This window comes from Cupressus sempervirens, chromosome 8 (genome assembly GCF_028749045.1).
Source record: "Cupressus sempervirens isolate cs-2001-9-10 chromosome 8, ASM2874904v1, whole genome shotgun sequence".
NCBI classification, from domain to species: domain Eukaryota; kingdom Viridiplantae; phylum Streptophyta; class Pinopsida; order Cupressales; family Cupressaceae; genus Cupressus; species Cupressus sempervirens.
The window spans coordinates 746,868,636-746,890,190 of record NC_143125.1 but is presented as its reverse complement, the minus strand read 5'-3'; the positions used below and the strand labels follow the sequence as shown (position 1 = coordinate 746,890,190).

The 21,555-nt window shown below is 32.8% G+C and overlaps 1 pseudogene; it reads right to left on the bottom strand.

Annotated features, from left to right (window-relative positions):
- Positions 1 to 524: 524 nt before the first annotated feature.
- On the bottom strand, positions 525 to 3,627 carry LOC149544576 (uncharacterized; annotated as a pseudogene).
- Between the last annotated feature and the right edge of the window lie 17,928 nt (positions 3,628 to 21,555).

Sequence of the window (21,555 nt, the reverse complement as noted above, 5' to 3'; positions counted from 1 at the left end):
CTGAATACTGGGTAATATTTTTTGATCTCTATATCTAATAGAATTTTTTTTTAAAATTAAATTAAATACCTATACAATTATTGTTGTTTATTGACATCCACGATGATACAATTTTGTCATTTGATCAAATGTATTTGGGATTTTTTTTATGTTGAGTATATTTTCTCTCTGACTTTCAAATTTATTTAAGATTGTTCCATAGCTAAAATCAGCATGCGAAAAACCTATTACCAGTCAGTAAGTAGGAAGAGCGAAGAGCCTGGAATGGGCTACCTGAAGTATGTTTTATGTCTACTTCAAATGTTGCTACTGGACCATACGTACTGTAAGTTTCCATTTTATTTTAACGTGAGAAGCCCTTGCTTTTTACTGGAAATCCAAGTTCTACAATTTGCAGTGCATATTAAAAAAAAAAAAAACTTTCTTCCACCAATTAATTGTTGATTTGATCCGAATTATAAGACCCACTCATAAGGCAATTTTTTTTTCGTATTGATAAAATCTTTTTGGAGAATAACCACCGGTTTTAAGAAAGCTGAGCTTGTAATTATTATTTTTAATTGAATGAAGCGAAACGGATTACAATATGAAAGAACAGAAAATCTGCAGAAGGGACAACTACAGCTGCCAAGTTAGCGCGAACAGGTAATGATCTGTGCATCACATTCATCCGGAGGGGTTTCTGCATCCTCTGCCCAAAATATATCCTGCCCAGAATCAACGTTGAAAAAGGTATTCGATAAAACTATCCTGCAAGGCAAAACATTTTAAACTCCATTTTAGATGAAAGCACAATATTGCAACTACGATGCCAAATCCCACCCCAAAACATAATCCAAATGACACTGCCCACCATCGATCCATCTCATCTCCATCTTTGTCTGTTATTCCTGTGCTATTTGATTGTACTTGGCTGCTTCTTTCACCCCGACCAAGATCATTTTCCAAGGGCCAACCATGAAGATTGGGGTTTCCCAGATAACAAGAAGCCTCAAATGTTGCAAACTGTTTCCCCTGAGGTATAAACCCGGTAAGGTTGTTGTATGCCAGATTTAAAGCAGAGAGGAATGTGAGATTCGCAAGATCTGCTGGAATGTTGCCTGACAACATGTTACCTGAAAGATCTAGAGACTCCAGCTGAGCCATACCTCCCAAGGACTCGGGAATGCTACCTCTGAGATTGTTGTTTGAAATATTGAGAACAATTAAACCCTTCAGCTCTCCCATTTGCTCAGGAATGTTGCCTGAGAGTTTGTTGTGGGAAAGATCCATAAATTTGAAGGCATTTATAATCTTAGGGTATGGAAGTGCTCGCCCTTTAATCCAAAGTGTCACTTGATTCACAAACATCGTGTTGAAACTAGGACCATCACCGAATCCATATAGTGCACCCCGGCTCATCACTACTTCGTCACTTTGTGACAGACTCACCAATGTCTCCATAGCATTTAAACTCCCCAAGGCTTTAGGAATGAGCCCTGATAAATTATTATGAGATAAATCTAAAATCTGAAGATTCCTGAGCTGAAGCAATTCTGTTGGAAAACTGCCTTGAAACTTATTGGAAGCCAAGCTAAGAATGCGCAACTCCTTTAATTCTCCAATCCATATTGGGATGCTCCCCTGAATTCTGTTATTTTCTACGCTGAATACAATAAGAGAATTACAATATGCAATTGGAGGAGGAATATAACCTTGCAATTTGTTTTGACTGAGATCTAGTGTTTCAAGTAGAGTCAGATTTCCAAGCTCTTCCGGTATCTCACCTTGCAAATAATTTTGAGCCAAATTCAAGATTTGCATTGAAGTACACCTCCCCAGATTTGGAGGAATTACATCACTTAGGCTATTTTTTGACAAATCTAAAAGATTCAATTAACTAGAGGCAGAGCACATAGAGTTTGGAATAGAACCGTTGAACTTGTTCTCTGACATGTCTAAATACAGACCACTAAAATCTGGAATAGAGCCGTGTAAACTATTGTTCTGCAAGTCCACACTCCATAAAGATTTGGGGATAACATGGGGCAGAGAACCTTCCAGCCTGTTATGCGAAAGATTGACGGCTTTAAGACTGGGAAGATCCCACAACCAACTAGGAATACTTCCCACAATGTTATTATTTGACAGGTCCAAGTTTGCCAACAAATAGAGAGTGGACAAATAGGGAGGAATCTGCCCTTGAATATTACAAGATCTTAACGCTATGTACTGCAGTTGGGCAAACTGCGGAATCCCACTTAAAGATATATTAACTGTAAGATGGTTTTCAGAAAAGTCCAGTCCTTCAAGGTGAGTTAGGTCTTTTATTACGGAAAGAAAAATATTGCCAGTTAAACTATTCGAGCGGACTAACAAATTTGTTAATCGGACAAGCTTTGAAATGGTATCAGGAATTGTTCCAGACAATTGGTTGTTGCTGAGGTCTAGATGCCTAAGGGAAGAAAGCTTTGAAATGGTATGTGGAATTGTTCCAGACAAATTATTGTTACTGATGTCCATATGCCTAAGGGAAGAAAGCCAAAATGGAGGCAATTCCCCTGTTAAATTATTGTTTGATAGCGACAATCTCTCAATCATTGAAAAATTTGCAAAGGATTGAGGAATTACTCCTCCTAGTTGGAAGTTGTATGACAAGTCGAGATTTCTGAGGCTTGAATGGTGCAGGAAATTTGAAGGGATGGAACCACTGAAACTACAGCTAGACAGATCTAGGGAAACCATTGACGAGACATTCTGAAACCAAGATGGTAGTGTGAAATAAAATGAATTCATTGCAAGATGAAGATGGGATAAGCGAGTGAGGTTAAGGAGAGAAGGTATTGTACCTGAAAGTCCACATTCAGCGAGGTGAATCTCTCTGAGGTTGGAGAGGCTGCTAAGAGCGTTACCCCAATCCCCAGATGCCATTGACAGATCTCTTCCTTGCAGAGCCAGGTATTGCAAGCTTCTCAGATTGCTTATCCATCCTAGAAAACTTCTACTCTCCAAGTGATGTGCGGGCTCTGTTGAGACCGCATGTTGATTAGGTTCTGTTGAGAGATCCAGGTAGCGCAAGGTTGTAATGTTACCCAATTCTGGGGGAATTTCATCTCCAATGCGAGCATATGCCAAGTTCAGGAAAGTAAGCTTCTGCAATTGTGCCAACTGAGGAGGTATGGCAGTACCATTGAAGTCATTCCAGCTCAAATCCAAATATTGCAGATGCTGCAACTTGAACAGGGATGGATGGATCTTCCCCTGGCAACCTTCGAGGTCAAGGGAAACAACGTGGCCGGAATGATAGTCACAGGTGACACCCTCCCATTGGCAACAGTTGAATTGCTGCCACGACCTTAATCTTCCATAGGAATCGTCATTGAGGCCACTTCTAAAGTCCAGTAGATAACTTCTTTCATCGTCTCGGCATGTATTAACAGATGAGAAATGAAAGTACATCACTACCATAATTGTTAAGCATGAGAAGGAAAATGGAGTCATGGTTGTATGACAAATTCAAGGCCGCTGAGATTGTGGGGGACTAAACACGGCTTTATAGCTTTGAGTCTGATTTCCAGATGTTTTAACTTGCGACTCTTCTCTGCCATGTGTTTATGGTGAGGCCGGAATTTTGCTACTCATCTTCTACACAACCTCTTTCTTTTTTTGCAGTCTTGACTCCCTTTCTTCTTTGGCTATAGTAGACTTGGGATCTTACAAAGTCTTTGACTCTTTCTTTTTGGCTACATTAGTAGACTTGGGATCTTACAAAATCTTTGACTCTTTCTTTTTGGCTACATTAGTAGACTTGGAATCTTACAAAGTCTTTGACTCTTTTTTGGCTACATTAGTAGACTTAAGATTTACAATGCCATTTCAAAATTCCAACTAATGCCAATGTGACTTCAAAATTCCAACTTATTTAAACTTCCATGAAGTTCCTTGTTTGCTTAGTATAGATGCATTTTAATAACAATAATGGGAGAGAAGGTCTAATAGCTTTCTCTTTTCATTTAACCTTTCTAATATACATATTTCTTTTTAAATAGTACCTTTTTCATGTATTATTATATTATCTTTTGTGGATGTGTATTTGATGAAAATATATGCAAGCCTATTCCTAATACACAACTTCTTTCTTTTTTAACAATCTTGACTCTCTTTTTTTCCAATTTGGGCAATCTTGACTCTCTTTCTTTTTGGCTACATTAGTAGACTTGAGATTTATAGATGCCATTTCAAAATTCCAACTTATTCAAAGAAACTTCCATGAAGTTCCTTGTTTGTTGAGTATAGATGCATTTTAATAATAATGGGAGAGAGGGTCTGATAGCTTTCTTTTTCCATTTAACCTTTCTAATATACATATTTTCCGTTTTCATGTATTATTATATTATCTTTTGTGGATGTGTATTTGATGAAAATATATGCAAGCCTATTTCTAATATAGAATTTGTTTTTAAATATTAATTTTCATTATTACTTAAAATATATTCATTTATATAACATCAATCACCTAATTGTTGAACACTTTTATTCATAGTTAGTGTTGTTTAATTTATGAGAAAATCAAGTTCTATCTAATTTCATAGTCTTCCAAATGTACATTTTTTCATGCCTGCTATTCCATCTCCATAGATCAACTCCATTTACCATTTGCTTACACACATAATAAATGATGTAAAGGTTTCTATCAAACATCAAACAAGATACAATTCATAATCTAGTTGTATCATAGTAGATTTTATATATAGGTTGTAGTAAAAAAAAAATTGACCATTGGATACAAGTAATTTTATTTAAGTCCAATCTCAACAAATAAATTTAACACAATTACTTATCAAATTTGAGTAATTATAAGAAGAATAAAAATCATAAACCTATCTATTTTTCTTTTAAAGCCACATTTGTAAACTACATTCAATCTTGAAATAGAATGTGAAATCCATCCAGGTCTCACTTTTAGACTTGATTATTGGTGAATTCATGAACCTTTCAATTTTCACTAGTAGACCAAAAGTCTATAAATGACAACTAATTTTATATTAGTTCACTAATTCAATGTGACATAATGATAAATTTTAATTGAATTTGTACCCTTTCAATTTCATTCACATTATATAAAATCTTTATATTTTAAAATTGTTTTATTGATCTCAAAAGTGCACGTATCTAAAAGTATAATTGCAATCTTATGTAGATCATAGTAGTAGATGGTTTCTTATTTTCAATAAAATATCTATCCTTTTTTATTGTATAGACCATAATTTAGTTACGAATTATGAGTTCTTTGAAAACTACCGAGAAACTCTTTTATCTTTTTGGTTATTTAGGGGTGGTGGTTGTCCATCACTCTAGTAAGTCCATTCAATGCATCATTTTGTCTATAAGTAGATCATACACAACAAGAGGAAGATGACACCTGATCAACACACAAATTAAAACAAAAATGGTTGGGCATGGTTTTCTATCTTTTTTGTGATTTAATGTGTGTTGTGCTACATTTCAACACACTCAATAGACTCTGCCCCCTAATTAAACTCTCATCTTCCATGATTCTTTTCAATGTGGTGAATTGTTAATAAGTCTGTCATATTTTAACATAAAACTAATCTCATGGCCTTGGGAAACAATTATTTTGTACAAAACCAATGACTATTACTTAATTTCAAGGAGTTTTTTATTTTGTTCATTGAATTTGATAAAGTTATCTCAATCTGGAAAATGTTAGGCGACAATTCAGTCATAGCTTTGAGAATCCTCTAAAAAAAATTAATTTGCACTTTAGGATTCACTACAACAAGTGTCTTTCACTAATAAATTTAATGTTATTTAATAGAATATTTTAAGGTAGACTCTTTAGAAGGGAAATCATTTGTTCCCATTCCCCCAAAGTGGCATGAACGCTATGCAACTTTGAGAATGTTGGTTGTGGAGGCAAAATGGTCATGTTATGAAGCTTGAATGTACTACATATTGACCCAAAACATTTTGATTGGTTTGTAGTTGTAGGTGGATGGTGATAATGTTAATTTATGCACTTGTAGTTGTCTATTAGTTATAGATCTGCAATGATAATTTCTTCCATTGTTTATGAAGAAGTTTATGTTATATGTAATTATTGTGTAATGATTACTAAAATTTATTGGTCAACAACTCTTCTTTATTCTATATTTTATGTGTGTAAGTATTCATTTTCAATTTATGGTTAGTTCAATGGAGGACAATTCTTAAACATCACATACTAGGAATAAGATTAAGTTTAGAGTTAACTTTGACTATTTAACATTTTTAGTTTAAGAATTAAATCTTAATGTGTGATGTTTAAGTCATCTATGCAACTATAGCTACAAAATTCTAATGATGGGTGTTAGTGTTGAATCACTCCTACAAGACCATGAAATGTTAACACATGTCCAATGGAGCACATGAAATCAATAGTGGTTGGGCCAAAATATTAAATACCTAAGCATTGTTAATTTCAAAGCTTAATCTTTTAATCTCACTCGGTCTTGAAGTGTCAATGGTCAATTTCGAAGCTAAGAGAATGACTATACATAGTGGTTGCAAATGAATTCAACAAGATAAGGACAAGGTCTGAATCACACAAAATGATCCAAAAGGAGTAAGCAATGGGAATCTTGGAGGAAGAAGTACAAACAAGAAGTTTGGTAAAGTTTTAGAAATCCAACTTTTGACCATGTTGTAGAATTTATTGATGCATGTCAAATTAGGAATTTAATTTGATTTCCACTAAGGGTATTCACTCTCAAGCATATTTTTGCAATTGGTTTCATTTTTACATGATAGAGTCAAGGGATATAGAGGCTTTATGAGGCCTAAGCAAAGGGTATCTTTCATGTATGTTTAGGTTAGTTGATCATGCCCAAGTTATTTTATAGTATGTCACTTTGATTATTTGTGGACAATTTTTTTACCTATAAACTTGGAATTTAACTTCCATTCCGAAGGGCCTTGTCATTCTCATTATCTCATGTGGGTTGAGTTGTCTTTTCTCAATATGTCTTTTAGATCTTTAAAAAAAATTGTCTCATTTCTAGATAGAGTTTGATGTAGTAACAAATGGAGGGACCTCAAGAAGATCTATCCAAGGATGTAGAAAGGATAAAACACAACAAAAAGAACAAAAAGAGATTGCAGAGAATATGTGAAGAACCAATGATAATCAATTAACGATATGCATGCCTTCTAACATGCCAGTCTTTTAAAGAGCCTATTTACTTAGTAAGATTTGGTTAGAGACCTCTAGATCATTATCTACTTCTTATTATTAGACACTTCCTTCTCAGGATCTATTATATTTCTTATATATGCATTGTGATACAAAGATTGACCCAAGAGAGAATTAAATTCCCCAAGAATAGGAAATGTATTACAATAAAAAGGACTGATCACAAATCATAATGAATTCATTACATTAACCATTTAAGAACAATCTATTTGAGATTTAGGTCCTCACAAGATCGAATAACATAAATGTATGTAGCTCCAATCATCACAAGCCATATATTTCCATTACAAGATTAGCATTTATGAATAGGGCATGAACTTAGCAAGAATATGCTACTTGAGAAGGAATCTAGCAAAGTGAGTGAGAAAAACTAAACCAAAAGGGTTGCGATCATAGGGATATACTCAATACTAAGTCCTAATTATAATAAAATCATTGCAAATGCTAACTCAAGGGTATGATGACTTGTAAAATTAACCTCTTAAACTATAAAAAAACTAGGCAAAACAAGAACAATAGGATTTTTATTTTTATTTTTTTGTTGATGCAAATAACTTTGAAGCCAAAATGCTCTTGCATCAAACACCCATGGTTACTAAGAAATTCGGCCTCTCACTTTGATGTATAATAAGAATTAAAATGATCTAACTCTACTTCAAAAATTCATGATGAATCCTCAACTGATTTGTCTTTTTACTTTACCAAATATTCCTTATCTTCTTGACCTCTTCTACTCCTAATCCCACTATCCAAAATCCTCTCTATCTCATCCATATGTTTCTTAGGGTACTATAATTTCATATATGAACCATCCTCTAAAATAAAATTAGTTCATCATAGTTGTGCAAATTGATAATGTTCAAGATGAGTGATATATCCATATCCTTAGGTAGTTTAATTTCAAAAGCATCCCCTCAATCAAACTTCCTCAAGATTCTACAAGGTCCAAACTTCCTCGCTCTCAATTTTATATAAGTTCCAACTATAAATATCTCCTTCAAATAAACCATAAATTCATCTCCTACTAAAAAATCCTAATGTATTTTAGTTCTATCAACCTTCTCCTTATACTTTTGGTTATTATTCTCCAAGTGATACTTAACCTCCTAATGTAATGACTTCACAAGGTGTTCAAATTACTCTACTTCAAAACTTCTTTTATCCTCATGATAAAGATTCTTTAATTCAAGAATTGCATTAGGGTCGACACTAGTAACTACTTAAAATGGATTATTCTATGTAAACATTTCTTGAGCTAAAATTAAATCCCAACTACTAGTCTTATATCCAACCCAAACTCTAGTTCACAACATCTATTTATGCATTAGTTTGCGGATGAAAAGTAGAACTAAACTTTAAGTAAATATGCAGCCTCCTCCAAATTGTCTTATAGAAATAATTAATAACTTATTATGTTTTTCTAAAACTATATTCCATTGTTAACCAATTCAATCTCACAATCCCCTTAAATAATAAGCCATGTATATGCATAAAATTTGAAGTCTTCTTGCAAGGAATGGAATGTGTCATCTTAATAAATTTGTCTACTACTATCAAATGCGTTATCTTGGAGCATTTTTCTACCACCATAAATATAGAATCATTGCCTCTTTGTGTCTTAATAAAACCTCAAAACAAAATCCATGCTAATACCCTTTGGAGATGTACAAGCTATAAAATTCCACATTCTAACAATTACATTTAGCAACTTGCCAAGTTCAACTTTGGACAAATTTATGTGGCCAATAATACCTCTCATTCACCAAACTCCCTATCTCATCACTCTAAAAATTTCATGCAAGTCCTCCACTATGCTTCTCTTGATCATATTATTGCTCATAGATCCTCTTGGTGTATAGAAATGCGATCCCTTGAATAACATATCTATTGGAACTACAATTGGAACAATTGTTATGTTGTCATTAATGTCAAACCTTAATGGTAAGATATTTACTAACAATGTAGGGTGCCATATTATTTGGTTGATGAAGAGGATTTGAAACATGATGACATCAAGATGAACTAGTGAAGTGGTTGAGAAAGGAAGAGTATGTATGATGGAGTTATAATGTTCACTTGATCGATTAGCCTTTGACAAGGTAATATGTTGATTGATCATTGTATTGAGTTGAAGTATAGAAGAGACAAATGATAGAAGTCAAGAACTTAAGTTAAGAAAAAGCTTGATTTATCATATTGAGGTTAGTCAATGAAGGAGTTAGGTATTACTAAGAAGAAGATTAAAGAACTTAAGTATAAGCCAAGTAGAACAATATTAGCTTCTTTTTAGTAGAGATCAAGCATAAGATGAGGGGAAGCTAAAGTAATGACCAAGCATAGAGATGACCAAGTAAGATAGTGTGAGCTGAGAAAGACAGAGTAGTAGTGACCAAGCTACACAATGATGACCAAGTTGAAGAATAGGGTGATGATTGAGTGTCATCATATTAACAATTTGTGAAAGAATTAAGATTTGAGGCTGACAGAGTTGAAAATTTTATAGATTAGTCAAAAAATGTTAATCACAAGGATTGATGAGATGGAATACTTAATGCATGATGAGTGATTTAAATAAAGGATTTAATGAGAAATTGCTAGAATTTTAATGGAAAGAAGGAAAAAAAAGGTGGACATATTTGATAAATCTGATCTAACACTAAGTTCTACAATTATGTTTAAGTGGAAAAAGATCAACCTATCTACTTAATGAGATATTGCACATGGTTGTTGAGTCTGGTTGCCAGGAGAGGCTGGCGAATTTATGAAAGAACATAGTTACAAAGGAAAAGTGAGAAGTTACTGAAAGAGTGATTGCTTGAAGGATTTACAAGCATACTAGAGATGGAGAATGTTATGATGACTAGTCAATGAACCAAAAATGAGTCGAATGGAGATCTAAAATGCAAAGGAGTTGTATTTTATCAAATCAACCTAGCTATTACTTTCTAACCATTGTGGCAATAAAATTCTTTAATCAAGGTTGATGTAACGATCATATTGTAAACTCTTTAACTAAGGTGACATTGTAATGAAATGTTCTAAATTAATCTAACAAGGTCACTCCTAATAGGGCAATTAAATCCTTTAATAGGGTCACACCTAAAGCATGTTTTGTAACCTTTAACAGGGTTGGCTCCTAACCAAGCTCACTTCAGAAGAGTGAAAAATGGTAGCATGTTAATTTGTGTTTTTTTCCCAAACTGGGTTTCCATGTCAAGTCCTTGTGTCACAAGTGTTATGCTTGTGAATGTTATTTTTATGTTTTATGCTATTTATTGTTATAAGTTTCTATTAGTCAACATACACTAAAATAGAGAGTTAAGTGCTAAAATGAACAAGTTGATTTACTAATGAGTTGCTATATTGATTGAGTGATTTTATGAGTTTGATTAAGTTGTTGGAAGATTGTTAAATGTTGAATTGTGATGTAGGAGCATCTTGGGTGTAAGAGAAAACTTGGATCACCCAAAAATATTCTATTTTAGTTTTTTGAATAAGGGTTGTCTTAATGCAAAGTTGGTATCTATAGAGGCTTGCTATTGAGTAAGTCAGTTATATGAGCTCAAAATATCCTAATTTTAGAGGTGGAGGTTCATCTCAGTCATATCATCCCACTAGTTAAGGATTAATGCCATATCATAAGTATCAGTGAAGTTATTGTGTATTTTTACTATAAAAAATTGGTACAAAAACTTTGGGCTTAGTTTTGAAGGCCTAAACATTCCTAAATGAGGCCCAAAAACTTGACAAATGGGTGTTTGCATGAATTTGAGCCTTTAGATAAGAAGTTGAGGATTTTGAAAAGTGGTTATAATAGCCAATCAAAGCAGTAGTTTGAAAGTTATGGCCTACCAAAGTTTATTTGACCAAAATTTCCAAAATAAATGTCAAAGGTGTATTTGGTCGACTGTATCTGTATTGTTAGGATTTGTTAGCCCTAAGTATCAAGTTTGACTGTCTAGAACCTTCCCGGGCAGCATAAAATTACCTATATAAGATATACCCTACATTTTATAGGACATCTTTGGGTGATACTTCATAGCTTTTTCTTGCAGATTATAATAATGAAGGCACCCATGTGGGTTAGCATATTGTAACTATGCATTTGTGGCAATAATCAGAAGCCCATATTTTTCTCTCACAATTTTCTATTATGTGTTTAAGGTATTAAGGGGAACACCCTTTATCATATTTGTAGGTCTAGACCCAAGAATAACTAATTCACTCCCCACCCCTCCTCCTCTTACTTATTCTAATAATTCTTACAACTTATATTAGATCTTTTGGTGCCTATAAGGGAAGTTTGAAGGGACTTAAAGCTAAAGATCAAGATGTACAAGAGAGAGATACCGAAGTTGAGCAAGGAGAACTTCCCAGCATGGCAACAGTTGATGAGATTGCATCTATTTGGTACTGGAGATTCTACAATATACTACTTGGACAATGAATACATAGAAGTACCTAGACCCATGATAGTTGAACAAATCAAAGAGAAGTATGAGAATAATCAAATGATGATTGAACTAATATATTCCCTAACTTATGTTAATTTGATGATGTGACTATTGCTAAGAAAATATGGGATAAGTTGGCTCAAATTCATGGAGGAGATAGAAATATATTAAAGGATAAAGATGAAAGTTTGAGAGGCAAGTTTGATGACATGAAAATAAAAGAAGGTGAAACTATTGTACAATATTGTGGTCGAATTAAAGAAGTGGTGAATATAATTAGAGGTGTTGGAGAAGACATAACTGAAGAGATTGTGATGAACAAGTCATTCAAAACTTTACTTCCTATTTATGCAATTAGAGTTTCTACTATACAAGAACTAAGATGTACTCCTGGTAATGATCTAATCTTGGATAGTATAGTTGGTAGACTCACTACAATTGAATTGACAAATTTTGATAATTATACACTTTCTAGTGTTGAATCTACTTTCAATTCTCAACTAACCCTTGATGGATCTAGAAGAAATAAAAAGACTAAGACTATGGAAAATGATAGTGAATTAGATGATGACCTTGAGGATCTTGAAGAATTATTGGCAAAAAGGCTACTGAGAGGAAAAGGAAAATACAAAGGTAAAATTCCTATAATCTGTTATATATGTAACAAAGTTGGTAACATTATTGCAAGGTATCCTAATAGAGATGAGAAAGAGAAAAGGAAATACTTCAGATACCGAGAAAGGAGAGATGACAAAGACAACCAAGGTAGAAAATAATACAAAGGAAAAGGTAAGAAATATTGCTACATTGCTCAAGAAGATGGTTTTTATAGTGATTTTGATGATCATGATGAAGAAGTTGTTTATGTTGCAATGAAAAATGAATTTGATAAAGATGAGAAAACTTCTCTAATTTCACATGTGAGTAAGAATGATGAACCTATCATTGATAGTGGTTTCTTACATCATATGACTAGTGATACAAGTAAGTTTTAAAAGCTAGAACATTATAATGGAAGTAGTGTTAAGTTTGGAAATGATGCACCATGTTATGTTAAAGAAAAATGATTTATTATATTGAATGATAAGATCATATGTGGTAATGCATATTGGGTTGATGCACTAAAATATAATATGTTGAGTGTGACATAGTTGAATAGTCCAGGTTACCAAGTTGAATTTCAAAACAAGAAGGCAAAGATCTATGATGATAATTTGACAATTTGGTAAACATAATTACTAAGATGAAAAGAGTGAAAGGATTACCAATATTGAGAAAACTTGATAAAGTGATGTACAAACAATATAAAATGAGAAAAATGACAAAGTCTAGTTTCAAGAGCAAGTCCTATTCTTCTGATGATATTTTGGAGTTGGTTCATACTAGTTTATGTGGTCTTATTGGAGTGCAACGTTATTGTGGTGACAAATACTTTATTCTATTTGTTAATGATTTCTTTGGAATGACGTATGTGATGTTTCTTAAAGAAAAATATGATGCTTTTCAAATATTTAAGCGGTATTTGGCTAGAGTTAAAAAGGAAACAAGTAAAAGCTTGGAATGCATGAGATTAGATAGAGGAGATGAGTTCATATAATACATTCTAAAATGACAAAGGAATTAAGAGACAAATGTCTACACCCAGGACCCCACCACAAAATGAGGTAGTTAAAATAAGAAATAGATCAATTATGGACTATGCAAGAACACTGGTGATGGAAAAGGGTTTTTCACAAAAGTATTGGAGGGAAGTTGTAAGTACTCCTATTTATACACTTAACTAATTTCAAGTTAAGAAAGGTACAAACAAAACCCCTTTTTATGGCTATGCACCTAATGCCAATTATTTGAATGTTTTTGGAAGTAAGTGTTATGTACTAAAATATGCAAGGAATGAAAAAATTGATGCAAAGAGTGATGAAGGTATATTCTTATGATATTCCACTAAAATAAAGGCATTCAAATGTTAGGATGCTATCAAAAATTTTTTTGTGAAAAGTGCAAATGTTAGTGGTGATAAATTTGTAGAAAATAATGAAGAAGAATGCAAGAAGAAACCTAAAGATTACAAAAATTTTGTATACATCTATGAAGGACAACCTAATACCTTACTTGAACAAGTGAAGGTGACTATAAAGAATCAGTAGACTGGAACTATCATGTACTAGCAAAGAAACTCTGTTGAGCCTCAACAAGCTGGTGAGCATCGGGTTATAGAAGTTGAGCCTTACACAAAGGAGATCAGACATCAGAAAGAGGAAACTAAGTTATAGTAGGAGATACATGGTGAATATTAACAAGATGGAACAAGTGAAATACAACAACAATAAAGAAGATCTATACTTCTCTTAGCTAAATATGTTAGAAGAGATTGATTTCATGAAAAAGCAAGAAGAAAAATTGTATTTCACAATCTACAATAGAACTTGAATTTTGTAGTAATAGTGAATTTTTCAAACATAGTTTGGATCAAGCAATTGTTGAAAGGTATGAAGGAAGAAATTATTGAGCTTGTGGTGATATATTGTGATAACACAAGTGTTATAAACATATCTAAGAATCGTATGATGCACACAAGGACAAAGAATATTGAAAATAATTACTTAGGGAAATTAGTGAAAGACAAAGAAGTGAGACTAAAATATGTGAATCGAAAGGAATAAATAGATGGCATATTCACTAAGGCACTACCTAAGGATTCATTTGTATATGTAAGAGGTAAGTTAGGGTTCAATTCCCTAGCCAAAGCTAATTAAGAATCTATGCAACATTGTATCTATTGTTATGATCAAACATCCTATAGATTGATGCAAGAGGTCACACTTTAGGAGCTGACTATATATGTGAAAATAAGTACAATAACTATGGGTTGATGAAGCAACAAGGATGGTGATGTAAGGAGAGATTATTCAAAGATTAGAAAGTTCAAAGTGAATGGAATTGAATATGTATACCATATAGTGAAATTATGTCTTTGAAATTATTCTCAAAGAGGGAGATATTTCCAAGTTACCATAGCAAAGGGAGATATGTACAAAGTATGTTAGCACAAAGAGGGACACATGTATTTTTACAATTATATACCTAAAGAAGGAGAAGTATGTCAAGGGAAGAAGTATTCCAATTCACAATTGAAGATGGAACAAGAGGTGTTTCTAGAGTAATGGAAGATATAACCAAGAAGGAGAATATCATAGATTGCATGGATGAGAATAAAAGCATATAAGATTTTGCATGGATGAGAATCATAATGAAACTATGAATATTAGTATAGATCTAAGACATAACACAAAGAGAGATTATAGTTAAAATCAAGAGTTTACTTTTGGATTGTGTGGAAACTAGAGATATTGCCATCAATGTCAAAGAGGGAGATTGTTGTAACTTTAACTGGAATAGTTGTTGTGTTGTGAATGATGTCAAACCTTACTAGTAATATATTTTCTAACAATGTAGAGTGCCATATTATTTGATTGATGAAGAGGATTTAAATAGAAAAGATACCAAGATTGTTAAATATTGAATGGGCTTGTCAAATTGAAAATAACTGATTCATTGCCCCCCCAGTTATTCTAATAACTTTAAAAATGTCATCCCATATAAAATAATCTTACTATTTACTTCAATAAATGGAAAAAGGTTCCTTAAAAGCGTTCCATAGTTTTGTAAAATCATGATCAACTTCATACAAATATTTCAATCCATCAAAACCTAGCATTTTCACCCACACCTCTATCAAAAAATCCCTTCTCCTATTCAACACATTAAATACCTTGTTTGATTGGCCACTTCTACGTTTCAACACAAAATCATATATCTACAATAATTCAACTCATTTCATATCTTTGGCTAAACTTGTATTCCAAAAATAGGGTACACTTCTATAAACCCTTATTCTTGAGAATACCCATGAAAGAGAGAATCTCAAGAGGTGGCTTATAGCTTCCTATCTATGATGTGTAAGAGCTATGATATTTTGGCTATCAAATGAACCTAGATTAAGGAACCCTTGCAAGGTGCACTATAGAATGGAAGATTCAAAGAATAGAGGCAAGGGTGCCAATATCCAAGAATCAATGAAGTGCAATGCAAATAAAATCTAAGCTAAATGAGATGCAAATGCAAGAGTAAGCTAAAAATAAGCTGCCTAACCATCTAGTTAAGCTATGTGATCTAATCTAGAACATAAAGAAAACTAAGCTAAAGAGTATGCCATAAGGAAAGTAGAGGGAAAATTAGCTAAGAATGCAAGAATGAAAGAATGCTCCAAGTGCTCCAATAGCTATAATAAAACCTACAACATAATGTTAGCATAAAAGCATAAGATATGGAGAATGAGGAGAGAGCCTCCTTTTAAATAAAATTGGATGGTTGAGATTAAGTGGAAAAATCAAGGGTGGAGAATGAGCCTTTAGTGATCCATGCACACATGAATCTTACCTAAGCAAGATCAATGATTGACTTCAAGAGATAAAAGGCATGTGGAGGACAATTAAAGTTAATTTGAAAATAGAGATTCCTCTCACATAGAAAAGTCTACATTCAAGTGTAGAAAAAATTCCTTTTTATTTTACTTTTAAAATAGAAAATTCCTCTCACCTTGGAAAGTGTGCATTCCATGTGTAGACAAAAATATCATTTTCTTTTATTCTCAAAATAAGAAAGTGCCTTTTCATGTGCACACTTTGGATAAGGAAAATTTGGGGACTTTATTTAATTAAAAGGGAGAAATTTCTTCTAATTAAATAGGAACTTAGGATACAGTGGTAAAACCATAAGTTATAATCGAATAAATAGCAAAGTGATGATTTGATCAAGGATAAGTAATAGATAAATTAAGCCAAAATGCTAGAAAGGGGACTCATAGTGTATATGACCATTTTTGGGTAATTATATTTCCCATCTTTGACTAATGTGTGATCAATCTAAGAACCCATTACGTCAAAGAATGAAGAAGCCAAGCAAGTAGGTCAAAGATAAATCTAACTCTAAAGAATGAAGTACAAAGAAATAGAAAATCCTAAATGAATAATCAGATAGAAAAAAAATGAACACTAGGAGAGAGAAATGAACAATATCAATACCCGAGACAAGTATTGATGTGTCAATCCAAGTATCCAAAGAAAGAAGATAGAAATCAATGGCAAAAAAAGTAATTTGTAGCAATGATAGATTATTCCTGCCTCCTTAGGATTAAAATCAAAATGATGTACATATAAGAAAGAAAAGATCAAATAAAAAGGATGAAAAGTCCATGATGACAAATAAGTGATTAGAAATATGGTTGACCACTAAGCAAGGAAGATATACCCCAGTTTGACTAGTTTTAACCAATAAGATAAAACATGAGAAATAGGTCAAAGTGAGAAGAAAGATGAAATGAAATAAAATACAATGAAAAATGAAGAATGGAAGGAAGTAGAAATGATGAAGAAATGAAGAAAGGATGAATATCTTAGAAAGATTCAAAGATTAAGCCTTAAAAGGTTAGCCAACTGTGTAGAAGAAAGAAGATTTTTAAAACACAAATTTGACCATCAAGATGAACCTAGATTTTGATTTTGATCCCAAAAATGGGTCCAGGATGTAAAAATTAGGCAAGGATCCAATTTAGACACAAATCTAAGAAGTTCAAAAATTAGGGGGTATGTGTAGGATCATGGTGTGCCAAAAAGTGGCGATGTTGAAAAAATAGAGTTTGAACACGTCTAAAAGCGCTTCAAAATTTGCTCTAACTTTTTTTCACCTATCTAGGTACCAAGCCTAGAAGGAAAGGCTGAGCCATATTGGATATCCGATAATTATATTACATTATTATTGTAATATTATAATAATATAAAAACATTATATTATAATAGTATAATACATTATAATATAATAATATAATAATATAATAATATTATTATATAATATTGTTATTAAATGTATAATATAATAATAATATTATTATAATAATTATACCATAATATAATAATTATTAAATATATAATATAATATTATTATTATAATAATTATTATACTATAATATAATAATAATATAATTATATTATAATCGTATAATATTATACTATAATAATAATATAATAATATAATAATATTATATTATAATGTATTATATTATAATAATATAATATAATATTTAATATTATAATATAATATAATAATAACAAAGTATAATATATTATAAACTATAATAATATAATATAATACATTATAATAATATAATATTATAATAATATTATATTATAATAATATAATATTTTATATTATAATATATATAAAATATAATATTTCAAAGCTATATATAAAATATAAAATATGTTATATATATTATATATAAAATATAAGATATGGGTGCGATCGGATATCAGATCCAATATCGGATATCTGATACCTGTAGCATACATTAAAAAAAAGAACAGACCCGTAGGCCCTTATTTCTCACATTTCAGGGACTAGTATTAGCGCGCGACCAGATATCAGATACAAAATCGGATATCGGATATTAAGGTAATTTTTTTTGTTTTTTAAACTAATTTTTAATCTAAATTTGATAGATTTTAGCATGATTTCATTTGTTTTAGTTGAATCTAGGGTTTTTTTGAAAAAAAAGGTTAAAATTAAGGTTTTTTTTTAATATGTATTACATTTTGCAATTCAATAGGAATGGCTGATCAGAATGATGACACTGAGGCAGGGAATAATATTCCTCTTAACCCCCCACCAAACAATCTAGTACCCCCACAAAGCCGTCCACCAAATGATCCTCTACCCCCTCAAAACCCTCCTCGAATCAAGGATTTGATAAATGAAAATCTGACCGAGTTGAGAGGTTTGCATAGAACATATAATAATGTACCCGCATTGGCTCCTATGTTATCCATGTTAAACACCATAGTGGATAACATTGAAACCCCTACAAACCAACAAAATGCCACTCTTCGTTGGCGTGATCAAATGCACGAGATGTTTGATGATGGTTTGGATTATGATGAGGTTGCAGCCCTCAACATAAGCAAAGACAATTTGGCCACCCTTTTTGCGAACTTGAAAATGGGTTTACCAGTTGACCCAAAAAAATCCAAACTATCGATTAAATGCTGCACAAATGATGCCATACGTGCAAACTTTTGGGATCATTGGTGGATGGTCTTTGATATCCCTCCACATGGCAATTTAGACATACCATTTTATTTCCTTAGAAAATTATATGCTGAATTTGTGTTGAAACTTAAAGTGAACCATTGGAGCATGAAGCCCAACATGGGCTTAGGACTAGGAGCTCCTCAGGATAGACCCTGTTCCCAGTGGAAGAAAGCTGGCACTTTTGTCCCCCCACCTGATATCTCCCCTCCTCCTCGAGTGCAGCATCTAGATATTATGATAGAGGCTAGCTCTCAAACTATTAGAGCCATTCATAGGCTGAGTAGCCTAATGATATCTCAGGCTAGGTGTAATATCCTCCCCTGATTTGAACTTTGACTTGCAAAAATTTAACTTAAGGAATATTGTCAAACACTTTGTATGCAAACTCATAAAGTTGATTTCCTCAATAAATTGCTTTCTAATGAGTAGATTTACGAACAACTATGAAGTGACATTAAAATGCATAATACACATCATAACATTTCACAAACACTTGGCACACATTCAATAGTATATGGAAAATCTAGAAACTCTTTCAATCTGCTAATAAAGGGTGATTTTTAAATGTAGATGTGCACTTACAGCTACCTTAAAGGCTGCAACAACTATTCAGACTTGTATTCAACAATTATTATGCAAAATATCAAAATTTGACAGAAGAAACCTGGAATTAGTTGCCGTAGTATTTTGCAGATGTAGTTGGCCAGCCCTCCAAACTTCTAATCAGCCGAAAAAACAAGTAAACTTGATACCAACACTATTCACGTCGTACTATAGCAAAATACTGTTCATGCCGACTGTAGCAAAATATTGTTCATGCGGCACTATAGCAATAACTAACTTCAGATCTGCACCTCAAACCCTTGTAAATTTCTTTATGCAAACGCCCCAAATGAAACCCAGTGTGTTTCCTGAAGTGAAAACACCCTTGATCCTCCTGACTGTGTCTTCCAACAGTGAAGAGAATGCTAGCAAAGAGGGATTCCGTCCTCCAAGCCCAATAATCAGATATCCAGCAACATAACATTAATCTTCATCCAAGCATACAAAAAAAAGCTCTTCCATTTCTTTTATAGTGTTCTCACAAGAGCTCAATCCTTCGTTTACTCAACGTGGGATAAAACATAACTCCTTTTATGTACCTTATGTCTCCAATGTGTTATAAAAATAAAGGGAACTCTTTTAATTTAAATATTTCTCACAAACTATAGTCTATGCATTAATAAAGTTAAATATTTAAATTTACCTTTATAAAATGGCTTTATCAATGCATAACAAATCTTATCAATGATAAATAAGTCTTCTTGTCGATTTTAAACAATTACCATTGACATACCATTGTGACTGAATGTCCGGCCATGTCCAAGATGACTTACTATAAATAGTAGTATGCCCAAAGTTGTCTCAGAACCCCTTAGAAAGACCTGCAACTGAAATTGTCTAGGCCAAATGGCCTCTAAGCCCCTTTAATGTCCTAGTTAGCCTACGGGACTGTGGGAAAATAGGCTAACGACAACTGTATATGAGCAATGTTAGTATGCTAATAGAAACCAAATTTAAATAAAGCTTCTACAAACTAAACAAAATCCATAAACTTCAAGATAGACTAAGATGAGCTCTCAATTGAGAATATGAGCCATTAATGGGCTCTCTCAATGAGAAGCTCTCTTGTTGAGTGGCTTTGTCTAAATAGATAGGATGTATGCTCAAGCTTATGCTTCAAAAAGGGCTTCAAATGGAGTTGGAATTTGGGTGTGAGTGTATGGTTTTGATGTAAAATGACTTCTTAAAATGGCATTATGACTTTACTTCATGGATTGTGTTAAAATGGCTTGGGAGAGGATTCCTTAAATAGGCAAAAGGCTTGAGGGATGGAGGGCTAAGATGCAAGGATGAGAAAAAACTTATGGAGGGCTTAGATTGCATGAGAGGAGAGCATATGGATTGTGCTCCCTTACAGCCAATTAGGGAGTGACACATGTCACAGGGTGAGAGGATGGAGGAAAGGGGAAGGATGAGTCAACAAACGAGGCTCAAGGGATAAAATCTTCATAAAGACCCTCATAATGGCTTGTAAGAGCAATAAAAGGGCTTGGAAGAGTCATTTATGGCCTAGTGGGCTTCATAAAGTTTTATGGTTGAGATATTTTGAGGGAGATGAGAGAAAGTTTGACTTGGGCTTGATTAGGAGGGTTTTAAGCTTGCTTAGGATTGTGCAAATGATTAGAGGATGGATTAGGATGGTTTAGGATTAGCTTAGGGATAGGCAAGTGGATGGCATTTAATGAGGGTGGGTGAAGGAGGAGATATTTGTTAACTTTGGCTTGGGTTAGTAAGTTTTAACCCATTTTTAGGGAATGTGACAAGGTTAGGAGGGGATTAGGATTAGGTTTAAAGACATCTTCTAGAAGAGTCTAGACTTTGGATGAGGATAAAGACTTTCTAGAATAGTCTAGAATTTCCTAGGATGAGGATGAAGACTTTCTAGAAGAGTCTAGAAATTCTTAGGATGAGGATAAATTAGATTTTTAGGAAATAAATAAAATTTTATTTATTTCAAGGGTTTGGGTTGAGGAGATATTTATTAAAACTTTTTTAATAAACATGAGGATTAATATTTAATCTTAATTAAATATTTTGAGTTGGGATTAGGGGTAGGAAATGATGGGATTAGCTTTTAATCAAAATTAAAGAAGGATTAGAATATTTTGGAAGAGGTTAGTG